Raw genomic sequence first — 17,474 nt, forward strand, 5'->3', positions numbered from 1 at the left:
GACTCAAGCTAATTGCGTAAGTTACTAAAAAGTACTAATCTTTTTATTTATTTATGAAAAATACCACAGATCGATGGCAATACATTCTGATCAACTAAGAATTGATTTGTGGTGGAAAGTTGTTCCATGTTTTTTGTTGTGCTCACATTTTGAACAATATGGTTCAACATGGGTTGAAGAAAGTGAAAACAATCATCAAGAATGTTCATGATATAACGTTGATTACATTAATGGTAGTGAGTGATAACTCGCGAAAAAGGTCATATTTAAGGCATTTTCACTTAAGTTATTGATTGTCTAAGGGCTTATATATGATCAAATAGATGCATTTAGGAGCATATAGTTGCATCTGGAGGAAATATATTTTGTCGCGACATTTTATTTTGTAAACGGTGCTACATTATGGGGAAGGTGTTTGTTGACGATGTGCAGAATTTTAGAGTAATGATAAGCAAAAGGAATTGTCGTGACATGATGAGACTGCTGAACAGAATGCAAATGCCAACTTGGACGTCATTTTGGAAGCGGAAATATGAAAGATGATATTTTCAAGAGCCAGTTGTCCTTGCCTTCACGTGCCCTCAATCGCTTCACCTAGGAGGGAACATCTGCCACCTAAGTCGACTGATTCTGTCTGGACCACACCAGCCGCAAGCTATCGAGGAGGGGACCATGCCCAGCTGCCCTGAAGGGGACTACTGCCACAAATGCTCACCCCCTCACGTGAGAGGAAACCTAATCGGGGTATCCTAGAAATTTTAACACAAAACCCTAGGTTTATTCCCCACTATTAATAGGAGATGAAGCCACCAATTAAAGGATTGATTTTTTGGAAAAGAGTGAAGAGACGGCTGAAAGAAAAGGTTCATCCTTTTCTTCAATCTTTTTTTCGTGGCATTCATTAGCCAGCTCGAAGCAGTGGTGAGCTAGGCGTCCGAGAGGAGCTAGCGATCTAGGCCAGTTCGTGTGGCTGAGGGAGCTCAAGCAGTGCGCGTCGAAGGTTTTTCCTCCATCCATTGTTGTTTACTTTAATTTATCTTATTTGGGTTTTATGGAACGGATTAATTTCATGCCTTGTTGCTTGGAATATTCGAATCCCACCATGAACTAGGCTTATTTGGTGGAGTTCCTTATGGATATTTAAGTTTTATTTTTAATGGATGATTGTTTTTTGTATATGTTATTTTTTTTGTTTATGATGTTTAATGCCTTAAGGTTGTAAGAGCTATGAGAGTAGTCATTCCTTAGGAGATTGCTTAGTGTTCGAGAGAATGACTAAGTAGCATATCCTTAGTGTTCGAGAGAAACTAGGGAGGATCCACATAAGCAAGGAGTTCTAGATAGTAACTATGCATAATCCAACCTTAGTCTAAGACTAGGATTCAATCGACTAAAGGAATAGTGCTCGGTCGAGAGGTTAGATGCTAGTGTTGCCGCTAAGTGGTATTATCGTGACGTATTATGTTATCTGAACCAATAGGATCCCTGCACTTGCTAACGCCAATAGGTTTTTCCATAGCATCATGAACCTGTCGAGTCCCTTGACTAGAGATAGCATTGGGAACTCTTAGTAAACTCTGTCGGGCAAGTAAGACATAGAAGTGAGACCATCCTGAAAAGATATACTTAAGTTTCCTAAGTGACTTCTATCATTCATTTCCATAGTATCTTGTTGTGTGATGATTGTTAAGTCATTTTATTCAAGTCCAATATTTACATTTTGTTTTGCCTTTACATTTTCATTTGATTGCACTAAACACAATTTAATTTGTCACGACATTTCCATCCATTTTGCCACGACATCTCCATTTGCTTCCACGTCACACTATCGTTCCACTCCCACCAACATCTATTTCATTTTGCCACAACATTCTCATTTGTACATACCATTACTATATTTAGGTGAAATAATAAATTGCTTTGACCGAATTTATAAATTTCCTCCAATCTATATGGATACGATACTCACTCATCACTGTATTTTGCGTCCATATTTAGTTGTCACAATTCTCGGACAGTGAGCATCGATTGAAAAAGTTTGTCGAACTTGTTGGACAATTCAACATAAATCATAGCTTAGTGAGTGATTTATTTTAATTGAGTGATTTGTTTTAGTGAAATGTTGTCATTTTGGTGAATAGTAGAATATATTTGAGTTTAGATTGATTTCTTGGTTTGCGGCGAAATTTCCTTATGCTAAGATGCAGTTTGATAACTTAGTGAGTAACCCATCCTTGGCGGATATTCATTGGAAAGCTAAGAAGGCGATTTCCCTCTCTCCTGCTTGGTCCCCCTTTCTTCAGGTTTTTTGAAGATTAATGTTGACAAAGTAGTGGAGAATGAGTGGCTTAAAAAGGGTATTGGTGGTCTTATTCATGATTCGAATAAGAAGCTGTTGGGTTTTTCCTCAAAAAATGTGAGATATGGTCCTCCTATTTTGGCTAAATTGATGGCAATTAAATCAGGATTAAATTTTTTTTTTAGGAGGGATTGGGGATCTAAAGAAAGATTGATTCTGAAAACAGAATGTTTGAAGGCATTGAAGTGGATTAAAAATCCTAGTTCTTGCCCAGCCTTGTTCGAATATTTGGTTAAGAAAATTTGTACAGTGGTTGCAAATAAAAATGTAATCATAAGAATCATTCGGTGTTGTAATTGGAAGGCTAATGAACTTGCAAAGTCAGGTATTAGGTAATTATATGTAGTTTTCATATTGTTTTCGTATGTGTAGGAAGTTTACATTGTAATATAAAGTGGAAAACTAGTTCTAATTACGGATAAAGTCTTAGATGAGTCGTAGTTTAGAGTGGGTTACTCTTGAGGTTGTATTTTGGTTGTGTATAGTTATAATGAACTATAGAAATATTTGGTAGTTCAAGAATAAAATTTTTAAGTATTTTTTTTTCTTTTAATGTTCGTCAAACTATTTTTATAGCTTAATGATTATGAAGGAGGTATGGAAAAGGACATAATTCTGATTTTTCTCTCCTTTTATTCTCTGTCCTTACTTATCTTTAATAATTCTCTTTCTGTTTCTTCAGTGGTTTTCTTATGGGTGTGTATTAGTCTGTTACAATTTCCACATCGATCGTCCTCTCTCTATCATTCTAGAACCTTCCATTGTTCTTTGTAGAACCTTTATTTCTATTTTTATTTTTTTTGTGTAGTCGGCAAGGTATTCAGATGTAACAGAACCCGCCACCCCCACCCCCAAAAAAATAGGACCGTTTCGACGGAGTTGTACGGTCGAAAGCCGACACGGAATGGGTCGCAATCGGTTCACCGTCCCGAATGTAGTCCTGCTGGTCCCGGAACTGGCTTGGAAGGTATTTCCCGTTTTGGTTTTTTCCCGGTTTTCAACCCGCATTGTAACAATATCACTTCTCTAAATCTTATTTTTATCTGGGACTTTAGGGGCTTTACCTTGCGGAGAGTGAATTAGGCGTTTTTAGTATTTCTTTAGTGTAATGCAGAATCGATGTGGCAATTGTCGTTGAGGGGTACCGAATCGTACCCGGAACGGCCCGGGTACCTGACTGTGTTTACTATATGCGAACCGGTCTATGCGGGTACGGTAGTAGGTGCCGGTACAATCACCTTCTCAACCGTGCAGCGGTAAGTGTAAAATCCTTTTATAATTCGCCTCAATAGTTGGGGTTATCCTTTTGTTTAAGTGTTTTCATTTGCATTGTTTGGTTCTCTACATTCAACTGATACTGGTTAATGGAATACAATGGAGAATATTTATTGATGCTGTTGCATTTGACCGTTAGTAGCTACAGATTGGTGCAACCTAGTGAACTTAGTTTAACAATTTCATGTTGACTATTTAAGTACAAAGTGCAGTAGGAATAAGGAACTTATCACAATAGTAGTGGATAAATGAAGCAATTTTCCCAGTTATATTCCGCTACAATACAGTGCAAGAATTTGATGCATATAACTCATAGGGACGTTGATAGAGATAATATTTCTAGTTTGATATTTCTCTCAAAATAGAAACTGAATACCTCAGTTTACAAGTTATGATTGGCACCCCCTGTGCCGGATTTAAACGAATTGCCTGCAACTTATGTCTATTTGAGTTTCTTCACCATCTTCTCTAAAATTGGTAATACGAGTAACCCTTCTCTTGTACTAGTTCTTAATGATCTGTCAGATGTCTGGGCTGATTACTTTTTTCCCCTCCTGTGCTTGGGTTTAAGCCTCTTGTCAGAGTTTAGTTACACATATTTATTTGGTTGTGATGCCATTTAGGTTGAGGCTTCCGTAAGAGCTACAAGGGAGTACCCTGAACGACCTGGGGAACCTGCATGCCAGGTAAATGAAAAAACCATTTATGGAAAAATGCAAATTTTTTGTTAATGAATCAACTCCTTTGCTAATTAATGCTTCAAAGAATTTTTCTTTATTTTCCTAACTTGTGCTTTTGTGGTTGTTTGCAGTTTTATTTAAAAACTGGGACTTGTAAATTTGGTGCATCCTGTAAGTTTCACCATCTAAAACACGGAGGTGGATCCTTTAGCCATGTTCCCACTGAATATATATGGATATCCGTTACGACTGGTTTAGTTGATCTGTTCTTATATTTTCTTTCTCAATTTTTATATATCTATTTGAGTATTCTTAAAAATATCCAGAAAAGGTTTAATGTGCATTTATTAACAGGGTGAGGAAGAATGCTCCTACTATTTGAAAACGGGCCAGTGCAAATTTGGTGTTACTTGTAAATTCCATCATCCTCAGTCAGCTGGTACATCAATGCCAGCATCTGCACCTCAATTTTATCTGTCGGTGCAGTCTCCTTCAGTTCCTATGCCTGAATAATATGGGCAAGCATCAACCAGTGTGAGAGTGGCAAGGCATCCACTAATGCCCGGTTCATATGTTCAAGGGGCTTATGGTCCTGTGCTGTATTCCCCTGGAGTGGTTCCTATTCCAGGTTGGAGTCGTTACTCGGTAGGATAATCAGCATTGTTGCATTATGATAATGCCAAAGTATATGGGATTCCTGAAACTGATTGACTTACTTTGTGCAGGCACCCGTAAGCCCGGTACTCTCTCCTGGTGCACAACCTGTTGTTGGAGCAACTTCTCTCTATGGACTAACACAGCTATCTTCTTCAACACCCTCACTTGCAGGACCCTATCCTTCCTTGCCTTCTTCTGGGCCTTCAAGAAGTAACCAGAAGGAACAAACATTCCCAGAGAGACCCGGTGAACCTGAATGCCAATACTATTTGAGAAATGGTGACTGTAAATTGGATCGTCTTGTAGGTATCATCATCCCAGAGATAGGGTTGTGCCACGAACAAATTGCGCCCTCAACCCAATGGGACTTCCTTTGCGTCCGGTATGTCAACACTATAATCTGTCTTTATTTTGTTCTTTTATTGTGTTTTATGCTAAAGATGACATTTTGTTAGACTTGGATTTTTTTTTTTTGTATAATTGCAATTTTAATTACCCAAAAAAGCAGATAGTCTTCTACAATAGAGACTCAAGCCAAAGCTACAAACTTCACTGGAAGCAAAACAAAATCAAATGCTTCCAGCATACAATGCAAAAAAGCAAACCCTATACAGTCAACCAATCAACCTATACCCCAAGCATTACACAGCAGGTCATTGACTTGGATTTTATAGGGATCTTGACTTCAAAATCTTTATTGAACTAAGATTGCTTTGATTAATATATTGGAAATACCTCTAGAATTGACTTTGAGTGATTGCCCCAGAAGTCTGAAATTCTGTTTTTTAATTTATCTTCCATGGAGTTGAAAGTTTTGTTCCTTAGATAGGAAAGAAAGGAAGTGACAGCCTTTTGACCTTTGCTTTCACTTTTAATCAATGCTCAAGTGTAAGGAACGAGAAGGCTTCAATAATGATCATCATTGACGGATTTGAGATTTCTTCATACACATTCAACAGCTTTATTGTTTACACCTGCAAATAATCTACTGGGGAAAGCTTTTTGCTGGCCTTCAGAACTCATGAATCTAATTATTGCTTACTAGATGACTTAGGTTGTCAAAGTTTCATAATTAGTTTTGGATAAAGAGGAATATTCTTTTGAAGAGAATGTGTGTTAGGGTTTTAACTTATCATTTGATATTAGAATTGATCCTTAGTGAAGGCAATGATGGAGCACTTTAGTTGAGGCTTCTGAATGTTTTTAATGTTCTTGTGGCCAAAAGATAGATAATCTGAAAGCTGCTACAAATTTATGGTAGGGAGTAGCACATCTTTTTGCAGCAACTAGGAGGTTTATTAAATTAGGCAACCTAGCTTCACCAAAGTTTCCTATGCCTTGTATGAGGACATCATCAAGATTTTATTATCTTATTTAATAATTTTAGTATGTTTTTTGTTAGAAAAAAATTCGGTTCGATTTAATGGTAACTTTATATACTGATAACATGCACACATCTTTGTGAGGTGTATGTGTCTAATGCCTATTAGAAGATGATTCTTCAAATTGTTGTATTTGCCTGATAGTATACTTTCTGAATAACATGCATGCTTCAAGTTGTAGCGTTTCAACGGAAATAGAGGTATAAGAATGCTATTCTGAATCAACCTTTGCAAGTTCTCATTATAGTTATCATGGTCCCCTAATTTCTAATAGACTATTACCTTAGTGATCATATATCTTTGTAAATTTTATTATAGCAATTTTGTACCGTCTTATGCTTTAGTAACTCCACTATGTGATGCATGGAATCGGGTTTTTGGCCTAGTGGTCATATATCTTTGTAAATTTTATCATTGCAGCAGCTACTTGGTCTTTTGGAATTTTCAGTTTTGCTATTTTTCATTCATTGTTTATAACAGGAAGATAGGCGCAGTCTTGAAAGGTTGGTTAGATAATAATGTCTTAATGACTTCACCTTGACTATTCTTAAAGATTGGTTAGGTAATAATTTCTTCAATGCTTCACCTTGCCTAGTCTTAAAGATTCGTTAGGTAATAATTTCTTCAATACTTCACCTTTTGAGTCCCCTGTATGTCTTTGTGTGTGTGGACCAGATAGGGAAATATGTTCTAGTTTGTTTTTATTTTTCCTTCCACCTTCTGTTCAGCCTTATTACTGCTATCTCATGAACCTTTTCTTTTTGGAGCATGCTAACTTGTACGTCTAGTTTATTACTTTCACCGTTTTGTGATACAATGTCTATCCTAAAAACTTCTTTAAAAAAAAAATTGGTGTGATTTGATTCTTTGCTGTCAACAGGGTGTGCAGCCTTGTTCATTCTACTTGCAGAATGAACACTGCAAGTTTGGATCCATGTGCAAATTCGATCACCCTATTGGAACAATAAGATTTAGTCCATCAGCATCATCTCTCATTGATATGCCAGTTGCTCCTTATTAAGTTGGGTCTTTACTGGCTACCTTCACACTTTCTTCCTCTTCTGATTTACGGCCGGAGCTTATTTCAGGGCCTCAGAAGGGTTCTTATTTGATCATGGTTCCTTCATCTGCTAGCACATCTAGTAGTTCAGTTGGTTTGATTTTTTCACAGACGGGTTCTGTTCCTCTTTCCAATTTGCAATTTTCAAGTCAGAGTTCTGTTCCTCTAAGCAGTAGTAGAATCACAAGACAGGGTGGTGAGGTTCGTCGCACAAATTGATGTAAAATGCTAGAGCCATTCTTCATTATCTCGCAGATACCGTGATGTGTTTTCCTGTTAATATATCTGGGTACATTATAGTCAATTGTGCAAAATTACATTTATCAGCTGCAAGGCTTATCGACCAATCTGCTTACCTCAGAATAGAACTGATTGTATTTATGCCTAGCTTGTCCTTTTTATCACCATCAATATTATCTGTAATAAGCTGTTGTAGCAGAGTATGAACAAGTATCCTTTCTTGAAATAATCACATCATAAAGCCACCATATCAGGATAGCCTGTGACCATGTTTTCAGCTTGATGTTGTATTCCATCATTTTGCAATGAACACCTTAGCTGAATTTCATTTTTGCCATTGCTATGCTTGTTTTGTAATATAATATGTATTCAAGATAATCTCTCTCTCTCTCTCTCTCGGTATTTTTTTCTCGTAAAAATCCTAAAAATTTTCTATCGGTAAGCTATTTTCATTATGCAGCTATCAAGAAAATTAGTAAAATTTTGAATTTTTATACCCTGTCAACTGATCTAACTATTTCCCTGCATAATTTGCTTCGCTAGCTTTGTCGTGACTTGAAAAGCAAGCTGCTAAAGCCTTTTCATCATTTAGTGTAACGTGAGATTTTCAATTATTCCACTGTTTATTTTCCTTACCGAAGGGATTGAATTGAAACAGCAAGAAGCAAATTAGCTGAACAAACCAATGAAATCAGGCAATGTGCACAATTATATAACTCAAATAGGTGAAGTTAAAAAGTTAATCATTGGATTTCACTTGATCCAATGGGGGCACACACTGCATTCTTTGTAATATAGCTAATGAGCAAATCACAATGAAGCTTTGAGCATGCGCAACAATCACTATTGCTTTAACTTTTGGCAAAAAGGCCATAAACCCCACATGTTTCACAATTAGACAATCCATGGTTCAAATATTTGAAAGCAACCCCCCTGATTCGAGCATGGCGAAGACCAGTAAGTTCAAACCAGGTTTAACAAATCTTCAGCTTCATTAATGATTGCTGTAAGATCAAAATTAAGCATATACAGATACCCACACAATCAAATACCCTTTATTTGCAGTAAATTGCTAATAAGTAAATCATATGGCTAGGGAGAAAGAAGTGGGCTCACATCTTTCCTGTAACTATAATTGTAGCAACCAACTTTGCTTTGCTTATCCACCTGCAGCACTAATGATTCAAAGCTGCTTTTCCCTCTTCACCTGTATTTTACTTGAAAAGAAAATGAAAAGTTGGACAAAAAAAACATTCCCTTTGGGATCTTAGCTTCAGTATCCAGCCCTGGCGTCTGTACTCCCATTTTCTTGGGTGATACATATCACTGTGGTCCAGAAAATTAACCCTTAATGAATGGGACTTTTCGAAAGAAACCGAACCCAAAAACTGGATTTCTCATTTCAAATGTGACACTGAAGATCAATCCTGTATGTGTTCGATATGGATATGTTGAGATATTTCGTATGCTATATTTAAGCCACATTTTCTTGAAGTCTGGTGATTGATCCTTCAGGTGTCTGTCTAATGATGTATTCAGCTAACATAATCAAAGCCAATTTGTTAAGCTTTTGGATTCTGGTGTAACCTGCTTATTGCAATAATGCCTGATTCAAACTTTAAAAATTTTTTAGGAGTGCTATAAAGCATAAGTTGTTCATGATGTGCCTCTTAAGAGATAATGAAAACAATAGATGATAAACTATTCATTTCAAACCTTAATTTCTCCCCCTCAAAGCCAATAATCCATTGGAATACTAATATTTGATGACTTGAGTAATGGGATTTTTTCTAGAATTCTTAGGCAAAACAACTCTTTTGTTCACTAGGTCCACTCATTAGGTTATGATAATGAGTTCGATGTCCTTTAAAGTAAAATTCTGGATTTGAATACTATAAAAAAAAAAGTAGTGTTGGAATAATTTTATTTCATTTAAAGTTCCAAACTTGACTCTTAACTGAGATATAATCCGGGCTCATACACTCAAAAGAAAAAAAATGCTAAGAATTGATGGAATCATTAGTACCACTTGATCCATGCAATCTTAGGCCATAATTAAGCCACCAGTTTGCAGTACCAAGAGTACATACATACACTAACACTGCTTAATAAATTTATGAGTATATTTGTTTGATTAGGTTAAGTTGAGCCTGACACAATACAACCAACACCAGATATTTTTTATTGTTGTTGGAACGGTTGAATCTATAAACAATTTCCCCTTAATTAGTTATTAAAATTCCCATATTTAATCATGAAAACAGTTTATCAGCACTAAAGTTTGTGTAAGGGAGAAGGAATAACATCCGACTTCGGAGAAACTAAGGAAACTGTAGCCTGTTAAGGTAATGCCCAGTGATTGTGGCACAGAAATGACCATAGTTGCAGGCTTTGGCTTCTAGCTAGAACCTAAAACTACTTTAAATTTTGCAGACACTGTCCAAACGATATTTCTTCGCAGAAAATAAAATTTATTATTTTTTAAAATCTCGTCTCGAATTATTTTGGTGTTTTTCTTCTCAAGTAAGATACAACACTATTTAAGGAGTTGATACCAATATTTGATTAAGGTGCGATTGGACACCTAAAACATTTTATTATTTTAATAAAATTTATTTTAAAAATTATTAAAACAACACAAAAGGGGTCAGCATACCAAAAAATGAGTTCGGGAGTCGGTTACGTGTAGGGAATGATTAACACCTCACATCGCCCAAAATTAGTACATTGTTCATTAATTATTTGTCTTTGCAATGAAATTTACAAATTTGGATTTAATTTAATTTTTGATCCCATAAAACAAAATTTTGGAATTTTGAAATGAAATATTATAATAATTAATTATTTCCTATTGAGAATAAATGATCTCTCATACCTTGAGACAATAAATTCTTACTCCAATTGAAACAAATAAATATTTTAATTTCACACCAATCTCCAAATGCACACAAAAAGAGATTAAATTTAAAATTACCAATCTTTTTAGAAAGAATAAAAATATTCGATTATTTAAAGACATTGAGATCAGATTTTACATAAGTTCTAACGATCTTTTCTCGAAGAATTTAAATGAACGAACATTTATTTTTCTTTCATTCCCAAAATTTAGGTGAGACCAAATTTTGTGTTTCACTTAATTGGACACCTTTTCATTTTAAAATTGTCGGAAGTAACTTTCTCATAAGTTAAGACAGCATATGGGGAGGGTATTTATACCCTTTAACCGGCCCTAAAGGCCTCCCGATCTTCATTTTTTCATTTTCTTTCTCTCTAACAGAGAGAATTCTCTTTTCTCTCGTCTCTTTCTAAAAATCTTCACCGGAGGTAAATCGACCACCAAGTCGGCAACAGTACATCAGTGCCGACGACCACCGCCAGCCACCGTCCATGGTGGCCGAATATCGGAAAAGTATATCAAATTAATCTTCGACCTTCCCTAAAACTAGATCCGACCTCCCTTCCTCTTAAAAACCCACCATACGTAGTAGATATAGGTTTTTTACCTTCAATTTTTCGGCTCTCCGACGACCTTTGAAAACCTTCGACGACGACGATAAGCTTTCCTCTCTATTTTATTTTGTTTTCGAATGGATGCTACTATTTTTTTGTTGCTTTGTTCTCTTTGTATGTGGTTGTTATTACGTGTCCTTCTTGCTTTGTAGGTTCGACCCTTTTTATAGGCCCCTTCGAATCACTCTTTTGACCGGTTAAAAGAGTGATTCCCGATGAGTCACCAGAGCTATGGTGGTGAGTCACTGGGTGCATTTATTGCACCCATATCTTCAGGATTTGGCTGGTGCAGCGGTGGCTGTGTGGCAGTAACTGAGAGGAGCACCTGACACCGGAGGCAGCAGCGAGCATATCCCGAAGCTAAGGTGGCGGCCGTCATAGCCTTAGGTTATGATAAAACCCTGGGGTTTCATCTGTATCAATCTGGACCGTTGGATCTCTCACAGATCCAACGGTTGAGAAGGCTGGCGGCACAGAGCACTTAAGGTGAAAACCTTAACCGGGTTTGGGCCTGTTGGGTCGGATCTTGGTCTTCGGGTCGAATCTACTTTGAAATTGGATCTGGGTTTGTCGTTGGGCCTGATTTGGGTCGACGGGTCACTTGTAGTATGCGTTCCTGGGTTGTTTTGTAATTAGGTCCCGGGTTTTTGTTTAGGCCTGTAATAAAATTATTATTTAATAATAATAATAATAATAACTGGGACAAAAATCACTGTCAACATATACGTGTGTGTAAACAGGGGGAGTCGTACTAATTATAACTTGTAATCCAGCTCACCCTCTTAATACCCTACTTTAGTAAGACTTTACACATAATATAAGAGTTAATTAAGCTATTATTTTATAGAGAAAATAACTTCAGTGGCCAAAAATCTCAGATAATATACGATTTTGATCAACTTTTTTTGGATTTGTGAAAATGACCAACAAAATCGCCATGCGATCTCTAATTCGCATTGCGATCTCTAATTCGCATTGTGATCTCCACTATCGCAAATTCGCGTTGCGATAATTGAAAATTACGTTGCGATTTTCCATTTCGCGTTGCGATTTTCCAGTTCGCGTTGCGATAGTTGAAAATCGCGTTGCGATTTTCCATTTCGCGTTGCGATAGTTGAAAATCGCGTTGCGATTTTCCAGTTCGCGTTGCGATAGTTGAAAATCGCGTTGCGATTTTCCAGTTCGCGTTGCGATAGTCTACAGTTGTCGTTGCGATTTTCCAAATTCGTTGCGATAGTCTACAGCTGTCGTTGCGATTTTCCAAATTCGTTGCGAAAGTCGCGTTGCGATTTTCTAGTTCGCGTTGCGATAGTTGAAAATCGCGTTGCGATTTTCCAGTTCGCGTTGCGATAGTCTACAGTTGTCGTTGCGATTTTTCAAATTCGTTGCCAAAATTCGTTGTGATAGTTAAAAAAAAAAGATTTTGTTTCTTAAGAATTTTCTCTAAAAAGATAGTATCCGCGCGGGCGTGTCGAAGATAAGTATTACCACGACCACGACCACGACCACGACCACGACCCGACCCGACCCGACCACGACCCGACCCGACCCCACCACGACCCGACCCGAGACGAGACGAGACGAGACAGCGGCACGCGAGAGTCCCCCTTGTTCTCTATCACTCAACAAGGAAGTGGGAAAACCAAGCCTTAAATACCATTCTCAATAGTGTTTCCAATACTATGTGGGATTGAGCATTACCAACACTTGTTTCCAATACAATGTGATTATTCAGGAAACAATTAACAATCATGCACCTTAAAACAACTGAATCAGCAACCAATTGTATTAGTATTATACGATTAAATATGTCATAATTAAAAGTCAATCTACAATCAATTGCGATTATTGCGTATATTATCTGGGATTTTTGATCACCGAAGTTATTTTCTCTTATTTATTTTATATGGGTAGCTTTCACTAGCCATGATTACATCCCCAAAAAGCACTGCGGCCCTTCAGGATTCCTGCAATATTTTTTCCTTCATAAACAAAAACCATGTCAAAAGAACAAACAACCAAATAGTTCATGACTTTAGATTAGGCACATTGTTTACAAAACACTCATTAAAAGTAAAATTTAAACCTTTTAACCACCCTCTAATCCTGCATGAACTCATATGACTTAATTTCACCTCACCCCAGAGAGTCCAGCCTTCCTCCTCCTGAATATAGATCATTAAGAGAAGAAAAAGAGAGGTTTGGTGTCCTTAAACAACAACCTGTCAAAAGAAGAAACCATGGAGTATTGAACTGAAAAAAAGAAGACGATATTTGGGCTATAACTTGTTAGTGCCTACTTGTCGATCATAACATTCATAGGGCTGAAATCTGAATTTTTCCAGGTTCTTGAGGAGATGGGTGTTATTACTCTTGGTGAAGTGAAACCTACTGTATCAGGGAAGAGATCTTTTCTTCCAAGTTCAAGTATAAGGCATGCCACTGAATGGTAATTAACCTTCTTATTCTTCTTTGTTGCAGAGTGATTTCTAAGGCATTAGAATTTGAATTGGTAGTCTGTTTCTTCTTTGTTATTAGTTATTACTTCTGCTGCATGGGACTTCGAAAACTCCTACAGTTTAATCGAGTTTGGACCATTGTGTTTCACGTACCAAAACAGTTTCTGAAACCTGAATTAATGATTCAGATATTTTTATTTTTATTTCGAAAGTGATGTTTTCCAACTTCATTCTTCATTTCTGGATCCTAGGTTCATAATTTATGCAAAGTGTTCAATCTTCTTTGTCTAATAATTTTCCACTTGCTGATAAGCCTGGAACAGTCATAGTTGAGTATGCAGATTAACCTCTTTCGAGCTAAGTTCTTTACCTCGGAAGCCTTCCATCCGAAGGACCGGCAACACGATCCTCGGTTGCCGGATATTGGGTCCTGTTCTTATCCTACAGAATCAATAATATGAAGTTCTATATTGTCATAAGCTGCCCTATCAAATGGTTGCTATATTCTCCCAGAATGCAACAAAAACACACGCGGCTATCAAATAAAATTCAGGGTCCCATTTGGTTCCCAGCAATTCATATCCACGAATGTCTGTAAAATAGCTTACTCGTTTTTTTCACCAATATGACCTTATATCACTCACTGTTGCTTAAGCAACACCACTCATGCTATAATTATTGAGTTATCACTTGTCAGTTTCCCCATCTGGGTGGACCTCCATGTCGAACCATGAACCATGGTAGGTTTCTTTCCCCCCATTGACAGAGATGTTCAATGAAACAAAGCAAACAATTGAAGAATTCTTGAGTTCAGGCATGGGAATGTAGGTTTATGCCAAAAGCAACAATGTGATATCTAAACTATTTACACTAACAAGCATGTACAATTTCATTCATCGATTCCCTTTAGTTTTAGTCTCTTTCCAGCATCATTTTAACCTGATTATCAATCTTGCAGGCCTATTTTTGATGTATCTAGTGATCTCACCGTTTAAGTATGAGCATCAAGCTTTGCACTTCACAAGGTAAGGTGAAACTGTTTTGGCATTTCTTTAGCAGTTAATTTGTATTTCTGGTGTATGCTGTATGCATATGGTATTTGAAAGATGTTTACCTTGTGACCAAGAAATTGTTTCATCATTGTGATAGAAGCTTTGGTTATGTGGTTGTAAATTTTATTTTCAGTTCCCTCTAGTGTCTCGGAGTGGAAGAATCCGTAAGTTGTTGGTCGAGGCGAAGGATGCAACGGTTTCCCGTATGGATCTCTCTTCTATTCCTGGTGGACCTGAAGCGTTTGAGCTAGCTGCAAAGTTCTGCTATGGAATAAATATCGAGATTACCATATCGAATGTCGCCATGTTAAGATGTGTATCGCATTTTCTGGAGATAACAGAAGAGTTTGCGGAGAAGAACCTGGAAGCTCAGACAGAAGGGAATCTAAAGGACGTGGTTCTTCCGAACATATCGAGCTCGATAACTGTTCTTCACCGTTGCGAAAACCTGTTGCCTGTTTCTGAAGATATCAACCTGGTTAATAGGCTTATCATTGCAATTGCGAATAATGCATGCAAAGAGCAGCTCACTTCAGGCCTATTGAAACTTGGCCACAACTTCCCATTGAAAGCTATGCCGAAGATCGAACCCGAAGCACAGTCCGACTGGTGGGGAAAGTCTTTGGCGATTCTTAACCTTGATTTCTTCCAACGAGTTTTAACGACCTTGAAATCGAAGGGTCTAAAGCAGGATATGATCAGCAAAACTTTGATAAATTACACGCACAATTCTCTTCAAGGTCTGGTCCTCAGGGACCATCTGCAAAAGAAACAAAGGGTCATCGTCGAAGCCATCGTTAGCTTACTGCCGACTCAATCGAGGAAGAGTTCGGTTCCCATGGCTTTCCTCTCCAGTTTACTGAAAACTGCAACAGCCTCATCGGCATCTACTTCTCGTAGATCGGATCTCGAGAGGAGGATAGGCCTGCAAATAGACCAGGCAATTCTTGAAGATATCCTAATAACAACCAATTCACATGGAAACAATTATACAACCTTGTATGATACAGAGTCAATTTGAAGGATCTTCTCCATATTTTTGAACTTAGACGAGGATGATGATGAGGACAATCCCATGAGAGACGAAAGCGAAATGGCATACGATTTCGACAGCCCAGGATCTCCCAAACAAAGTTCAATCCTCAAAGTATCCAAGTTACTGGACACTTATCTTGCAGAAGCTGCACTGGACACAAACATGATGCCATCAAAATTCATAGCACTTGCAGAGTTACTTCCCGACCATCCTCGCATAGTTAGCGACGGATTATACCGAGCCGTTGATATCTTCCTCAAGGTGAGTGTCTCACAAGAAAACACTAATAAGTAAGTAGCCCCCTAGTTATGTTATCTCTAGGCACTCTTAGAACCATTTTCTATTTTGCTGTTTTACTGGTTCATCCGAACATTAAGGATTCCGAATGATACAGACTATGTAAAACCATAGATTGCCAGAAATTATCTCAAGAAGCATGTAGCCATGCAGCACAGAACGAAAGGTTACCTGTGCAAATGGCTGTCCAAGTGCTGTACTTTGAGCAAATCAGGCTTCGGAACGCAATGAACGGAGGCCACAATCAATTCTTCTTCGGAGCAATCAACGGACGTTCAAGCAGTGGTGCAGGGAGAGGAGCCATCTCGCCTAGAGACAACTATGCATCGGTTCGAAGAGAGAACCGAGAGCTGAAACTCGAAGTTGCAAGGATGAGAAGGAGGCTAACTGACCTCGAAAAGGATCATGTTTCGATGAAACAAGAGTTGGTCAGGTCTCACCCTGCAAACAAGATATTCAAATCATTCACCAAGAAATTGAGCAAGCTCAACTCATTGTTCAGGATCAACAATGTGAAGACTATAGGGGGTAAACCAAATGCAGAATCTCGGTTCTTGTTCCAAAGGCGAAGGCGTCATTCGATATCATAGTTAACTAGGTGCATGTGGATTAAATGAAAGAGTGTATAGATAATTATATGTATGTGAAGATACTAATTTTTTATCTATATTATTATATTATTATTATTATTATTATTATTATTATTATTATTATTATCATTATTATTATTATTATTATTAAATATATATTAAATATATATATAAATAATTAATTACAGGCCAATTACAAATGGACCGGCCCAGTTACAAACAAACCAGAACCGGTCCAGAACAAACCAGAAACCCTAAACATTTGGGGGTTTCAGTTAGGGTTTCCTAACCCTAATCTAGCCGGCCGCCTCATCACAGCCGTTGGATCTAAGAGATCCAACGGTCCAGATTGCCCCAGATGGAAACCCTAGGGTCTGATACCTTAGGGACACGCGGCCGCCGCTGCTATCTCGCCGCCTCCGCCGCTGCCACGTCCCAACCGAAGGCTCCAGAAGCTCCAACGCCAGCCGTCCACGCCATGGCTACGGGGTGAGTCACCACTGGTAGTCCGGTGACTCACCGAGACCCCATCTTCGGACCGGTCCGATGGCCACACCGGTGGTGGCTATAAAAGCCACCACCCCAACCTTAAAAGGAGGAAGGAAAAAATAGAAAAAAAGAGGGACAGAGAACACAGAGAGACGGAGAGAAAAAAAAACAGAGAAAAAAAAAAGATATACTAAAAAATATACCAACGATCTCAGTCAACATCAACGCAGCAAGAAAAAAAAAAGGAGAGAAGAGAGGAAAGAAGCTTACTCTGTCATCGGAGAACCCCAACCGTCGTCGGATACAACGAAAACCGAAGGTATTTTTGTAGATCTGCTCCGATTGGGAGCTTTTTAAGGAAAAAGAACACCGGAAACGGTTTTAGACC

At 37.9% G+C, this 17,474-nt stretch overlaps 2 pseudogenes; both read left to right on the top strand.

The window, feature by feature from the left end:
* The first annotated feature begins 361 nt into the window (after window positions 1-361).
* On the top strand, window positions 362-7,833 carry LOC120152931 (annotated as a pseudogene).
* Window positions 7,834-13,304: 5,471 nt separating this feature from the next.
* Window positions 13,305-16,598, top strand: LOC120152929 (annotated as a pseudogene).
* Window positions 16,599-17,474: the final 876 nt, after the last annotated feature.

Source organism: Hibiscus syriacus, unplaced genomic scaffold, assembly GCF_006381635.1.
Source record: "Hibiscus syriacus cultivar Baekdansim isolate YM2019G1 unplaced genomic scaffold, ASM638163v2 tig00111096_pilon, whole genome shotgun sequence".
In the NCBI taxonomy this organism is placed as follows: Eukaryota; Viridiplantae; Streptophyta; class Magnoliopsida; order Malvales; family Malvaceae; genus Hibiscus; species Hibiscus syriacus.